A 14,822-nucleotide genomic window follows, 5' to 3' on the forward strand; every position below is an offset into this window, starting at 1 on the left:
CCCACCATCATTTTTCTTTATGATGGGTGGGAGGTGGTTAAATATATGAAATTTCCAGAAAATCAGAAAATATGTGCAGTAAACATTGAATAAAATTGCAATACATTAAACCACTTGCCGTCTGCCCCATAACAGAGTTACTGCTACAGGGTGTCTCCCATGTACAGAAACACATCTGTATATATATATATATATATATATATGTGATTCTGCACTTCCGCCTAGGGGGCGCACGGGCACTTTGCCAGCAGCCCGCTTCTGCTGTGATTTAACCACAGCAGAAGCCAATCTGCAGGTGTCGGGCACTGAATATCCGCCGGCACCCATCGATCGTGTGTAAAACACACAGAACATAGACCTGCCTATGTAAACAAGGCAGATCATCATTCTGACAGGCGGGAAGGGATGGATTTTGCGTTTCTGCAAAGCAGGGAATAAATTACATCACTTCCCCTAGTAAAAGCAGCACATACAGTACACACACAAACACTGGCTAAGCACACAGTTAACCCTTTTGTTTAACCCCATTGTCATTAGTACAGTGACAGTGTATATTTTTAGCACTGATCACTGTATTATTGTCACTGGTTCCTGTAAAGCATCAAAAGTGTCAGCTAGTGTTCAATTGTCTGCCACAATATCTCAGTCCCGCTAGTCGTTGGATTGCCGCCATTACTAGTATTAAAAAAAAATAAATAAAAATTCCATAAATATATCCTATAGTTTGTAGATGCTATAACATTCACATAAACCAATCAATATACGCTTATTGGGATTTTTTTTAACCATAAATATGTAGCATATTGGTGCATATTGGTCTAAAATTAATGAAGTAGTTTGAATTTTAAATTTTTTATTGGATGTGTTTTATAAAAGAATGTAATTATATATATATATATATATATATATATATATATATATATATATATATATATATATATATATATTTTTTTTTTTTTTTCAAAACTGTCAGTCTTTAATAATAGAAAAAAAAAAACAGTTGTGATCAGATACCACCAAAAGAGAGCTCTATTTGTGGGGAAAAAAATTGTATTTGGGTACAATGTTGCATGTCCACGCAATATCAGTTAAAGTAACACAGTGCCATATTGCAAACAAAATGGCCTGGTCATTTAGAGGCGTAAATCTTCCAGAGGTTAATTTTCCTAAAATAAAATAAATAAATAAATAAGCTTTATTTATCTCATTGTGTAAGGCTAGGCAGTAGATGTTTTTGGAATACATAAAATAACAGTGAGGGGGAACTCTGCACTGTCCTTTAGGTTAAAGGAAAACAATGTATCAGCGTGGAAAAATTATGCCCTTAGCACAGGAATGTAAATAATTTGTAACATTGCCCCAGAGGGAGATCCTCTGTGAATGAAATCACACTAGCATGATTCATAGTTTTACAATATTTCTGTGTAACTCATTTACATAACAATCTCCTTCTGATTCAGGGTTAGGCACCTTGCACACCGAGCATCTAGACCCTGTGCATGAAATTCCAGCATTTTAGTGCACCCAGAAGGCACAAGTGCAGTGTCCAGACCCTCTGCCTGCAGCCTGCCTAAGGCACCATGCACACTGGGTGTTTGCCCAGCTCTTCTGAACACCTTTCTACTGGCAGGAGAAAAGAAGCATTAAAAACGTGCCCAAAGCCACATTTTTCAAATATGTTTAGGCCCATTTATGTAGATGCGTTCAGGCGCAACAAGCACTCTAATATTAATAAAAAGGGGAAAGGGTTTTGGACTTTAAATGAAACGTAAGCTGGATACGTCTCCATCCCTAAGTCAACGAGAAGAAAAGGGTTTGTTTGGGACTTTATATGAGGCATGTTGGCATCCAAAAAATAGTCAATGATTGAAAAAAATGTGTATTTAATCTGTGGTGACAAGTACATAGCTTGTTCCAATAATACATACATACATCATGTCCACATACATGTCCTGTAGTAAGTCAACATACAATCACAGTAGAAAGGTACAACATATTAAAAGTAAGATGCATCCCATGAGCCCTACGCATTTCGTAAATGTTTTTACTTCTTCAGGGGAAGATGCATCATCAATCTGCAATCAGATATGAAAATAGTATAACATTTTATATCCAAACACTAGAGAGAGGTAGTGACCAAGAGGGGAAAATCCCTCCCCCGGAAATACTTACATGGACACTGTATGTGAAGTGGAAGACCTGCAGCAAAGGAGGCTGCTCATGAAGTCTGTTACGGGAGCTGTGGTACAAGGACTCAGAGTACAGACCAGGAGCATATTAAAAGACCTCCTACAAGGAGTGATCAAAAAAGTTTGGTATGGGCTCCAATACTGTAACTTAAAAAAAAAATCATGTCATAAAAAATGTACAAATGAGTATAACAAACTCATATGTAAAATATAGAAGTAATATAAAACTAATATAAAACTAATATAAATAATATCAATAAAAGGAACCCATAGCCAAAAGAAAAAGAACAAGATTGCAAAAAAGTGTGGAAAAAATATGAGAGAGACTCATTAGTCAAAGTGAATCCATAGCCAAAAAGAACCAATAGATACAAATAGGGTGAATACAATCCTACATCCAGGAGAAACATAGTCCCAATGGGAAAAATAGGATAATGACTCTGGCCACTGAAATGAAAGACCACTTAACGCTAAACGCGCCTAAAGTTTAGGTGTGTTTACACACGTTTAGGTGCATATGACCTTTTTTTTCCCTACCAAAACACTCTAACACTGTACTACTGAATGCGATTTTGGTGCTTTCAGATTTCTGCCCCTAAGTTCTCTTGCCTGTAAACACCTGTAAATGCCTATGCCTCATGAACACAGACTAGCATAGAGGGGCAGTTGGAGGCAGAAAAATGTCAAAAGCCTGAACACTCTACCAAGTGGTACTTACGTTTAGGACCCTATGCATTCAGGACTTATGCCCAGTTATTTTTAGACAAAAGAATCATGCTTTATAATTATTACTTAGTGAATTGACACCCCATAGTCGTGTATTTTGGCCGCCGTGGGATCACTTTTCGGGGCGTTGGGAGAGATGCAAACCCCACACCCGCTCATTTTCCCCGCTTATTGGAGCCGTTGGTAGTGGGGAAAAGGATCTGGTCTGTTCCAGTGCCAGGCAGGAAGCCGAGTGAGGGAAAGATGGCCCCCACTGACACTATGGCCTTGGAGGACTAGAGCGATGTCATACGTCTTTAAAGGACGGCCTTAAAGGACCCATTTTTTTAATACTTTTTTTTTTTTGCTTTTAAGGGTAGATGTGAGATCTGAGGTCTTTTTGACCCCAGATCTCACATTAAAGCGGTATCCCCCCCCCTCCAAAAATTAAAAGTCAGCAGCTACACATAGCTGCTGACTTTTAATAGGACACTTACCTACATACATACCTAGAGTCAAGCGATGTCGGCACCACAGCCGATGTTTCCATCAACTGTCGGATACTGCTGCCGCCATTGCCGGTAAGGGAACCCGACAGTGAAGCCTTGCGGCTTCATGGCTCGGCCCCTACTGCGCATGTGCGCTGTGCTCTCTTACTGGCCAAGAAGCAGTGGAAGGAGGAGGAAGGAGGAGGGGCCGAACTTCAGATATACCTGTCTGCGGCGAGGTCCGACGAAAGTGGGGACAGGGTACCTGTCAGAAACAAATACCCACTCCCGCCTCCAAAAGGTGCTAAATGTGGCATCGGAGGGGGGAGGCGACAGATAAGCGGAAGTTCCACTTTTGAGTGGAACTCTGCTTTAAAGAGGACCTGTCCTGCTTATTTCTTTTACAAGGTAGGTTTACATTCCTTGAAATAAGAATGAAAGTAATCAAAACATTTTTGTTAAGGGACAGTGGTAAAAATAAAAAGGTAAAATAAAAAAAAAAAATTTAAAGCGCCCCGTCCCTCTGAACTCGTGTGCAGAAGCAAACGCATACGCAAGTCGCGCCCACATATGTAAGCAGTGTTCAAACCACACGTGAGGTATCACAGTGATCGTTAGAACGAGCGCAATAATTCTAGCCTCAGACCTCCTCTGTAACTCTAAACTGGTAACCTGTAGAAAAAGCAACGCCTATGGAGATTTTTAAGTATCAATGTTTGTCCCCATTCTACGAGCGAGCGCAAGTTTGAAGCATGACATGTTGGGTATCTGTTTACTCAGCGTAACATTATCTTTCAAATTATAGAAAAAAATTGGGATAACTTTACTGATTTTTTATTTTTTTTTTAATTTAAAAAAAGTGTATTTTTTCCCCAAAAAATTGCATTTGTAAGACCTCTGCACAAATACGGTGTCACATAAAGTATTGCAATGATCTCCATTTTATTCTCTAGAGTCCTCACTAAAAAGATATATACAGTATAATGTTTGGGGGTTCTATGTAATTTTCTAGCAAAAAAATGGGATTTTTGACTTACCATAAAATCCATTTCTCTGATGTTCATTGACGGATACAACTAATGATTCTTCTTAACCATTGGGTTATACTGCCCCCTGCAGGAGTAGGACACTAAGCAGGAAAAATCTTGACTACGCCTCTGGGCAGTCCCAAGGGGTATACACCCACATTCTGCTATAGGCACTCAGTTTTGTTACAAGCAGTGTCAGAAGAAAGCCAACTCCACAGAGGGGTGGGTGCTGTGTCCGTCAATGAACATCAGATTAATGGATTTTACGGTAAGTCAAAAATTCCATTTTCTCTTTCGTTTATTGACAGACACAGCTCCTGATTCTTCCTAACTGTTGGAATGTCTTAAAGCAGTGTTAAACATGAGGGATGGGAAAACAGCAGAAACAAATTGCAAAGGCTAACCATAGCCAACCAGGTAACATGGAGCTCAACCATAACAACTGGAGCTCACCTGAAAAAAACAATACACCCTCAAAGAGGACCAGGTCCTCTAAACAGCAGCCTGCAAAACCTTGTAGCCAAAAGAGGAATCTGCAGATGCCAACACATCCATTTTGTAAAATTGTGCACAGACGACCAGACCTGCATCACTGCAAAACCTGCATTACTGATGCCTGATGACGGAAGGCCCAGAAGGCACTAAGCACCCGAGTAGAGTGTGCCTCAACAGGGAAAGGAGGAACCGGACCCCTAATTGAATCACTGTCTGATCCATATGGAAAGGATTGCAGCAGAAGCGGCCAACCCTTTGAGGTTCAACTGTGAGTACAAATAGTGAGTCTGACTTCCTAAAAGACTCCGTAGCTGCTAGGTACACCCTGATTGCCCGAACCAAATCCAGGGAATGCAGAGCAATTTCCTTAGGATGTTTAGGCCTGGGACATAGGGAAGGCCACACAATGTTTTCATTCAAATGGAAATCAGAGACAACCTTTGGAAGGAACAATGGACAGGGATGAAGAACCACCTTAGCTCTGTAAACCAACAAGTAAGGTGAATGACAAGACAATGCCGCCAGCTCTGACACCCTGCACGCAGATGTAATTGTCACCAAAAAGGCCACCTTCTGGGACAACGTAAGCAGGGGTAACTCCTGATATTTTCGAAGGGAGATTCCTGGTTAACTGACTATACCAATTTGAGGGCCCACGGCGGTAATGGAGACCGCACTGGAGGAACCAAGTGTCGAGCTACCTGGATAAAGATACGTACCAAGGAATGTGTGGCCAATGGATGTTGAAAGAAACTGCCAAGGCCAAAACATGGACCTTTATGGTACTCAAGGCCAGGCGCTGCTCAACACCCCATTGGAGGAAAGCCAAAATCAGAGCCACCAAAAAAAGGAGCGAGAGAGAACCCCAAAGGACTCACACCAAGCAATGTACTTCTTCCAAGTATAATGGTAGATCTTCCTAGAGGTAGATTTTCTAACCTTTAACAGCATAGGAATCACCGATTCAGACAAACCTCCTTCAGCGCCTGGTTTCAACAGCTAAGCCGTTAAAACCAGGGACTGTAAGGCAGGATGGAAGATTGGCACTTGGGACAGCAGATCTTCCCAGAGAGGAAGTCTCCAAGGAGCATTGGCGACCAGCCGTACCCCATTTGCATAACCAAGACCGGCGAGGCCAGTCTGGAGCCACTTGAAAGACCAGAATCCCTTGCTGCCTCAATCCTGCACAGGAGTCTTGGCAGAAGTTTGGGAGGGGGAAAGGCATAAATCAGACGATACTGACACCAAGGAGCCACTAATGCGTCTGCGGCATCGGCCAGAGGACCCTGAGACTATGCCACAAACCTCTGTACCTTCCATGAAATGTGTACAGCAGAGAGGGCTGGAACGATTGTTCTGTCCAACTTAGAATGTCGGCTACTTCCTGATCCACCAGGACACTTCTTGTGTCCCCATGGTGATTGACATAGGCCCCAGCCTTGGCATTGTCTGATTAAATTTGTACCGGACAACCTTGAAGACAAATTGTCCAATGATCCAGACAAAGTCTGATCGCTCGTAGCTCCAGTACATTGATCAGCAGGCTGGACTCTTCCAGAGTCCAGACTCCCTGAGCACAAGCTGTGCCGAGGACGCCTCCCCACCTGGACAGGCTGACATCCGTGGTGACAACTGCCCAGCACACGGGAGAAGGATTTCTCTGTCGAAGTGGCAGTAAAAGAAACTACCTCCAGAGACTGTGGATTATTGTCCCGTTTCACTAGAATTTCTTTTTTGCAGAGAACTCGTGTGGAACTGTGCAAACGGAACAGCCTCAAAGGGAGACACCATCAGGCCCAGCACCCGCATGCAAGCCTGGAGGGATGACCGTCTGCTTGACAACAGGAGCTGAATTGCCTCCTGCAATTTCTGGAGTTTTTCAAGAGAATGCAACACTCTGGCTGAGGCCGAATCCACCCAGATAGTCCAGTTTTGTGGACGGAACCAGAGCCGACTTCTGAAGATTCAGAATCCAATTGAACTCCCTCAGAGATCGCAGAGTAATCTTCAATCTTCTTATCAGAGCAGTCAAGAGACTCTGCTTGCATAAGAATATCGTCCAGGGACCCCAGTACCGCGATCCCCCGCTGACGCAACAATGCTAGCACTGGGGCCAGCACTTTGTGAATACCCGAGGAACCAAAAGGTAAACACCACTAACGGATAATGCTCCTCGCCCATGGCAAAGTGGAGGAAGTGCTAGTGACCGGCACATATTGAAATGTGAAGGTAGGCACCCTTGATGTCGATAGAAGCAAAAAAATACCCCAGATGTAGGGACACCACTACAGTGCAGATGGACTCCATTTGGAACTTCTGTACCCGCACAAGGCAGTTTAGCACCTTGAGGTCCAGAATTGGACGTACCTTGCCTTCCTTCCAGGGAACTGTAAACAGGTTTAAGTAGAACCCCTGAAAACATTCAGAAGCCAGAACTGGGACAATCACCCCATGAAGTGTTGCACTGCCCCAAAGTGACCCCGTAATCAATCTGGAGACAAGTGCAGGTTGGAAGGGAAGAACCTTTTCGGAGGAAAAGACCGAAACTCGATCTTGTAGCTGGACAGAATGACTTCATGGACCCACTTGACCTCTACCAGAGAGGTCCACGGATCTGTAAATTAGCGAAGATGCCCCCCCTACCCCAGATCCTGGTGAGGGCGCCCCTTCATGCAGAGGAAGCCTTGTCCGCAGGTCTGGAGGAGCCCCTCGTGGCTTGCCAGACCAGGTCCTCTTGGAACCTCCGGGGGAGGCCCTGGAGGACTTTTATCCCTTGAGGGACGAAAAAGTCCTCTTATGAGCTGAGAACGGCTCACGTCTACTAATGATGTCATACAAGGAAGCTCCAAACAGGTAATCCTCCACAAAGGGGAGATCAGATAAGGCCTTCTTAGAAGTCTGGTCCACAGACCAACATTGTCAGACAGATAAGACACCGAATGACCACTGCTGATACAGGCAGCCTACAATCAAAAGAGCCACATCCAAAGAGTCATCACAGATAAACTGTAGCCCCTAGATCACCTGATCTGCCAGCTCCCCTCCAGGTCCTGCCATAAAAGTTTAGCCCACTCGTCAGAGTTTGCGTCACCACGGCAATAATAAATACAGGCCTAAGCCGAACCAGCCATAGTGAAACATATGGCGGGTCAGAGCCTCGGCTCTCCTATCAACCGGATCTTTAAAGGTCAAGGACTCCTCCCCTTGAAGTAAGGTAGCTTTATTTAACCTGGAAACTGGCAAATCCACTACAGGTGGGACCATCACTTTTTAAGCAGGGAACCCTTATAAGGATACCACATAGCAAAAATGCTTAGTGCATTTTGGACAACCCCACTGTTATGTGGCAATGTTGTCAAAGTAAGCGGGAAAGGGGAACAACCTCGCCACAGTGGAGGACCTGTGGTGCCAAAAGGGACTGGCACAGCATCTCCACCATGTTTAAAATTTTACACTCTGACACAATTAGTACATCCAGCAGCGCATTTTCATGCAGGCCTAGAGGAGCAGAGGAAACATCATCACTGTCTGCACACTCAGGGTGCATGGATGCAGACCTAGTAGGGTGATTCGCGACGGCATCGGCTGAAACAGATTCAGGATCTGATGGACAGATGAGGCAGGACACTATATACTAAGGTCACCCGTAAAAACATAACAATCAGGGAGGGCTGTCGACTGTGATCCCGCAAGGGGGATACTGACCCAGGGTTCATGAATGAACCACCTACTGGACCCCGCAAAAAACAAGGGGGCCCCCCGCCATGACGCAGACGTGCAGGCAGGGTATCCTGATGGTCCTGCAGCGCTAAAAGGGGTAGGTGCCCTCCACAACAATGATGGCATGGTTGCCATCAAATATTAAACTGCCCCCACAGCGCCACCCCTTCCAAGGGAGGTGCCAAGCTGGCCGCATGGCCTAGTAGGCCGCAAGCCGCAGCCTCAATTTGTGTGGAGGCCCAGCCACAAGTGCACTCATCTCAGCCAGGCTCACTGGGGCTGCCCTCCCAATGGAGGCCGACTTGCCTGCAAGGCCTAGTTGGCCACAAGCCGCAGCCTTAATTTTTATGGATGTTCAGCCGCCTGGGCGCGAGCCTCAGCGGAGGGGAGGGAAGATGCCCAAACGGAGGGTAGTGGCTTCAGTCGCACTCACTGAGGCCATCCTACATACCTCCCAACCAGTAGGCCGCAAAGCCATGGCCTAAATTTGGGGCCGGATCCTGCTGCGTGAGGCGTGGACCCATGGATGCCAAACCATCTGCTTCCCCAGCCCAACAACTGCAGCAGGCAGCCCAGAGGACATTTCTGCCCTAGTCACCAACCCCCAGGGTAGCAGGAGAACCCTGCTCAACCCCCCGTTGTGCACCAGGAAAAACCCGGTCAGCAGCAACTCCAAACAAGCCCCCCTTAGGAGCATGTGGCAAAAGCCAGCATATAACCTCACCCAGGGAGGGGGGGGGCCTGAAGACCCACAGTGACCACCAAATTTTTAGAGGGCTGGGGGGGGATGGAGAGGAACTCAGGGGTTCCACCATCCCAGTGAGGGGCCCACGTACACCCCAAAACCCTCCAGGGGTAGAGGGGGGGACAGCTACTTACCACACCAGGAACAGGGTGGGCACCACTCGACAGACCACTGCTCCATTGGGATGTGGGAGGCTGTCAGCTGGAAGGAACGCTGCAACTCAGGCTGAGGCCAGGTCATATGCGCCCTCATGAGATGTTTAACTCACAGGCCAGCCCCCATCCAGTGGGGCTATGCCGCGGCCGACCTAGCGTGGAGCTCAGACCTGTGCGCGCTCGCTGGCCAGACTGGCGGGACCCTCTGGATCTAGATTATCCAGTCCATTTTTTGCTAATCCATTCCATTATTAATTTACAGCTGTTGATCCCTTACCTGATCCTACCATGCTACATTTTGAATCCCAGGCTTCGAAACATCTGTGATTCTGTTTTTGGCCAACTAGGCATTTTGAGAGTCCACTTGCTTTTAGGAAAATTAGATGTTTATGGTGTTTGTCACTAATCCATCCTATTTATGTGTTTAACTTTTCCTTTTCAGCACCTCAGTGGTTCCCATTTTGTGGTCAGTTGTGAACACACCAACACGGCAACATCAACACCACCGGCTGGTGGTGATTTTAGGTTGCAGAGCTGTGGTGTGTCAAGCATTATCTCCCAGATAGGTGGTAGTGAAGAAGCGTCAAGATTTGACCGATCACTCCCTATATCGGAGCATAGTGCTTCCATCTGGGTTATCGGGTGGGCTGGGACGTCCCAGTGTGAAGACCATCTGAAACTCCCACGGGTTGTCAGGGTCCATCATCTGCCTATATCTGTTTCAATCTCTGATTGTCTACAGGAATTTTATGACTTGTTTGTTTTCACCACCAATAGTTAATATTTAATAAAGTTAATATTTTTCTTTTGCACGGTAACTGTGTGAGCCCAGTTTGTTGCAGCCCTCTGAGGTGCCTTTATCACCTTCTTTTTTCTCCCCCTTTTCACAGGTCCTTAGGTGGTTTTTAACCTCCCCCCATCCGCACTACAGCCTATATATGGCTGCAGCGCGGACTTGAATTTTCGGGAGGCCGTTTTTAAACGGCCTCCCAGTGACACGCCCCCCGCGCTCCCGCGAACGCGCAGCTGGGAAAATCTGTGTCGGCCGTGTCCCTTGGACACGGCCGATCACAGATCGTGGTGAATGGCCAATCACAGCGGCCATTCACCACGTGATCGGGCCGTCCAATGAGCGATGATCTCATATGTAAACATATGAGATCATCTCTCATCGCCGGCGCTCCTTCCTCACACGGAGCCTGCAGTGTGAGGAAGGAGGGGGAGCCTCACAGCGCCGGGGACACAGAGACATGTAATCAGGGCACTGATCACCAGTGCCCTGATTACTAAAAGGTAAAAACATACACACAGTGCCCCCCCATCAGTGCCCACAGTACCCGCCATCAGTGCCCCATCAATGCCCACAATCAGTGCCATTAGTGCTGCCAGTCAGTGCCCATCAGTGCCCATCAGTGCCGCCCATCAGTGCTGCCTCTCAGTGCCCAGCAGTGCCACCTCTCAGTGCCACCTCTCAGTGCTCAGCAGTGCCACCTCTCAGTGCCCAGCAGTGCCGCCTATCAGTGCTCATCAGTGCGGCATATTAGTACCTCCTCATCAGTGCCCATAAGTGCCACCTCATCAGTGCCCATAAGTGCCACCTCATCAGTGCCCATCAGTGCAGCCTATCAGTGCCCTTCAGTGCCGCCTCATCAGCGCACATCAGTGAATGAGAAACATTTATTTTCAAAATTTACTCGCAGAAAATAAGAAAAACTTTTTTTTTTTCAAAATTTTCTGTCTTTATTCTTTTTTTTTGTAAAAAATAAAAAACCCAGAGGTGATTACATACCACCAAAAGAAAGCTCTATTTGTGTGAAAAAAATGATAAAAATTTCATATGGGTACAGTGTAGCATGACCGCGCAATTGTCATTCAAAGTGTGACAGCGCTGAAAGCTGAAAATTGGCCTGGATGGGAAGGGTGTTTAAGTGCACAGTAGGCAAGTGGTTAAAGTGATTTTCAAGATTTTTTTTTTTTTTTTTAATAGCAAACATGTTAAACTTACCTGCTCTGTACAATGGTTTTTCACAGAGCAACCCCGATCTTCCTCTTCTGGGGTCCCCCGCTGGTGCTCCTGGCTCCTTCTACCTTCCGAGTACCCTGAAAGCAAGCTGCTTGCATCAGGCGGGCTTGATCCCTAGCAGAACTTTTGTCTTTTGGCACACACAGTGCGGCTTGGCCCTGCCCCCCACTCCCTCATCACTGAATTTGATTGTCAGCCAATGGCTCTCACTACTCTCACTTAGACCAGTGAGGAGGGAGAGAGAAAGAGATATAAAAGTGCCGCTGCTCTTGGGCACAGAGATGGATCAAGATTGGGCTCAGGTAGGTGTTTGGGTGAGGGGGGGGGGGGGAGATGCTGCGCCTCACAGTTTATTTTTACCTTAAACATGTTATACTTATCTGTAGAATCTGCTTACAAACACACGGTACCCAAACTAATAGTAGGCAACCAAGCGCTTAATGAGGAGGCATCTCTCACAATAGTATGGTAATAGATGCTGCTACTTAATAAATAAAAACATAAACAAAAAAGAATATATATAAAATCAAAATAGATGATAAATATTCCTGTAGCGCAAGGGGGAGAAACACAATCACAGCCCCTACCAAACCGTCAGATAAAACTGACAATGTAAAACATTTGCACATTTAAATCACCAATGCGGTACAGTTCATAAAATGATATGCAGCAATAGTCCACAAAGCATAGATTAGGAAGAAACAAGTTGTAAGTGCAGATGTATGGGGTCACCAAAACCGTCACCACTGTGCTCTGAAGGGGGAGAAGCAATGCCCACTCACCGACTCCACAGGCTCAGCCACTCTCGTGACAGAGCAAACAGGCCAGTAATAACATCATCCACTAAACTTCCAAGACCGAGGAAATGGCTTAGGACCAATCAGGTTCAGAACATGTAGAGGAAGAGAAATTGCTCCACTAGTGTGATAACGTTTGAACTCTCTTTATTAAACACACAAGTAATATTGCACTCACATGTCTTCACTTGAAAACCAGCATATCAAAAACGGGAGGTGTGCACCCTTCGGGACCGGGATCCAGGCTCCATGCCGTGGACTGCGCGCCTTCCGGGTGTGCAGACTCCTTGTGTACAGGAATGAGGTTACGCCACCTGGCCACGCCCGACGCGTTTCGTACTTCCGACTTCCTCACGGGGGCGTGGCCACAGCGGCTACGGCAGCAGAATAAATACCTCAAGTTCCACGCCCATTCAGGCGGATCCAAGTTGTGCGTGATATACCATTGGACATGCGCCTCCTGTTGGTAACGGTCTCCATGCTACACACTTCTGGGTGTCAGACATTCCCGACTCCCATTTACATTAGCCCTCTCTAGCCTCGCACCCACTCCCAATCCAGGATAACGCTACGGTGCACCGCAGGCAGAATTACTTAAAGAGCACTCTATACTGGGCAATTTGGGTCCCGCATTCAATCAAATGAGTGACAGACCAGGAATATGACGCATGCACAACAGTATATATTGCAAACGAGCAAACATTACGATATACATCACAATCAATTTACAATCGTTCTAGTAATCATATAGCACGCATAAAATAAATATACAATACTGAAGGATATCAACCTATCCCACAGCCATATTGCATAAATAACAGTGTAAGTAAAAACAGAAGAAAAGAAAGATATTGAAACAACTCAGCCTTATGAGATATTCAAATGTAGTCCAGGAAATAATTATCTGTATAAAATAATCAGGAATGGAGAAACCTAAAACATTCCAGACTATTCACACGAGTACAGAGACAAAGAAAGGAGGTCATACACATATACATAATAAATTTATATAAATACATATGTATAGTAAAACTCCTGATATAAATATATATCTTAAAATATATTCTAAAATATGAATATTGTTAAAATATAAATATTCTAAAATATTAAAAATATTAAATTATAAAATCACTGATAAAACAATTCAAGTCCAGTTCGATATTCAAGCCAATCGGGCTCAAAGATTGTGTCAGGAATATCAATTTGGTTTCGCACTTGGACAACTCCCTAACCCAATTTGCCCCTCTCCAAGATGGTGTAACCCGCTCTATTCCCCAAAATTGCAGACAACTGGGGTCACGTTGGTGATGTGATCTAAAATGGGTCGGCACACTATGTTCTTGCTTGCCTTTAATAATATCAGTGACATGTTCACCTACCCTAATACTTAAAGTGCGTTTAGGGCATAATTACTTCTGGTACCATCAGAAGTTCCATAGCCAGAAGAGGGGCGTGGCGATGGGAGCGAAGTTCGCTCCCAGCCTCGTCAACCTCTTCATGGCCGAATGGGAGGAGAAGTATATTTTCAGTAGAGAGAGGCCTGCCCTACTGTTTTATTGTAGGTTTATAGATGACATTTTCTTTATTTGGAATGATACTGAAGATATTTTAATTGAATTTATGAGTCATCTAAATAACAACATAAACAACATCAAATTGGATTTTCAGTGGAGTCAAACTGAAATCCACTTCCTAGACGTGAACATTAGGAAATTGATGGGGAAACTGACCACTACTGTCTATTTCAAGCCCACGGACAGGAATAGTTATTTGTCCATACAGAGTGGTCACCATCCGAATTGGTTACACAATATCCCGCGCGGGCAATTTATGCGAGTGAGACGCAATTGCACGTTTGACGAGGATTTTGTGTCACAAGCAGAAATATTAAAGAAGCGGTTTGTTGAGAAAGGTTATAAAGAGGAGATTTTGGAAAATGAAATTAAGAGCATTCTAGACATTCCAAGATCTGCATATCTGCAAAATATAAACAGACCTCAAAATGAATCGGATGAGAGACAGTGGTGTTTTTTATCCGATTATTCGGAGGACCATAAAAAAGTAGAGGCCATCTTCAAGTCACATTGGCATGTCCTACGTATGGATGCTACTTTGGGACCTGTGTTACCAGAAGTGCTGAAGTTTATCTACCGGAAAGCTCCCAATTTTGGTGACAGGGTAGTAAAAAAGGTGTTAGATGCACCAAACACATCCTTCCTTCTTTTCAGGTCGGCGCGGCGAGTGTGGAAGGTGTAGGACGTGCTCCTTCACTACTGCAAATATGAGGAGACGTGACTCTTTCTATGTGCAAGCTATTGACAAGGAATTCAATATTCAACATCAAATTACGTGCGATACTACGCACGTAGTATATGCATTGATGTGTCCTTGTAAACTAATTTATATTGGTCGCACTAAACGCACTTTAAGTATTAGGGTAGGTGAACATGTCACTAATATTATTAAAGGCAAGCAAG

Source organism: Pelophylax lessonae, assembly GCF_965119305.1.
Source record: "Pelophylax lessonae genome assembly, chromosome: 3".
NCBI classification, from domain to species: domain Eukaryota; kingdom Metazoa; phylum Chordata; class Amphibia; order Anura; family Ranidae; genus Pelophylax; species Pelophylax lessonae.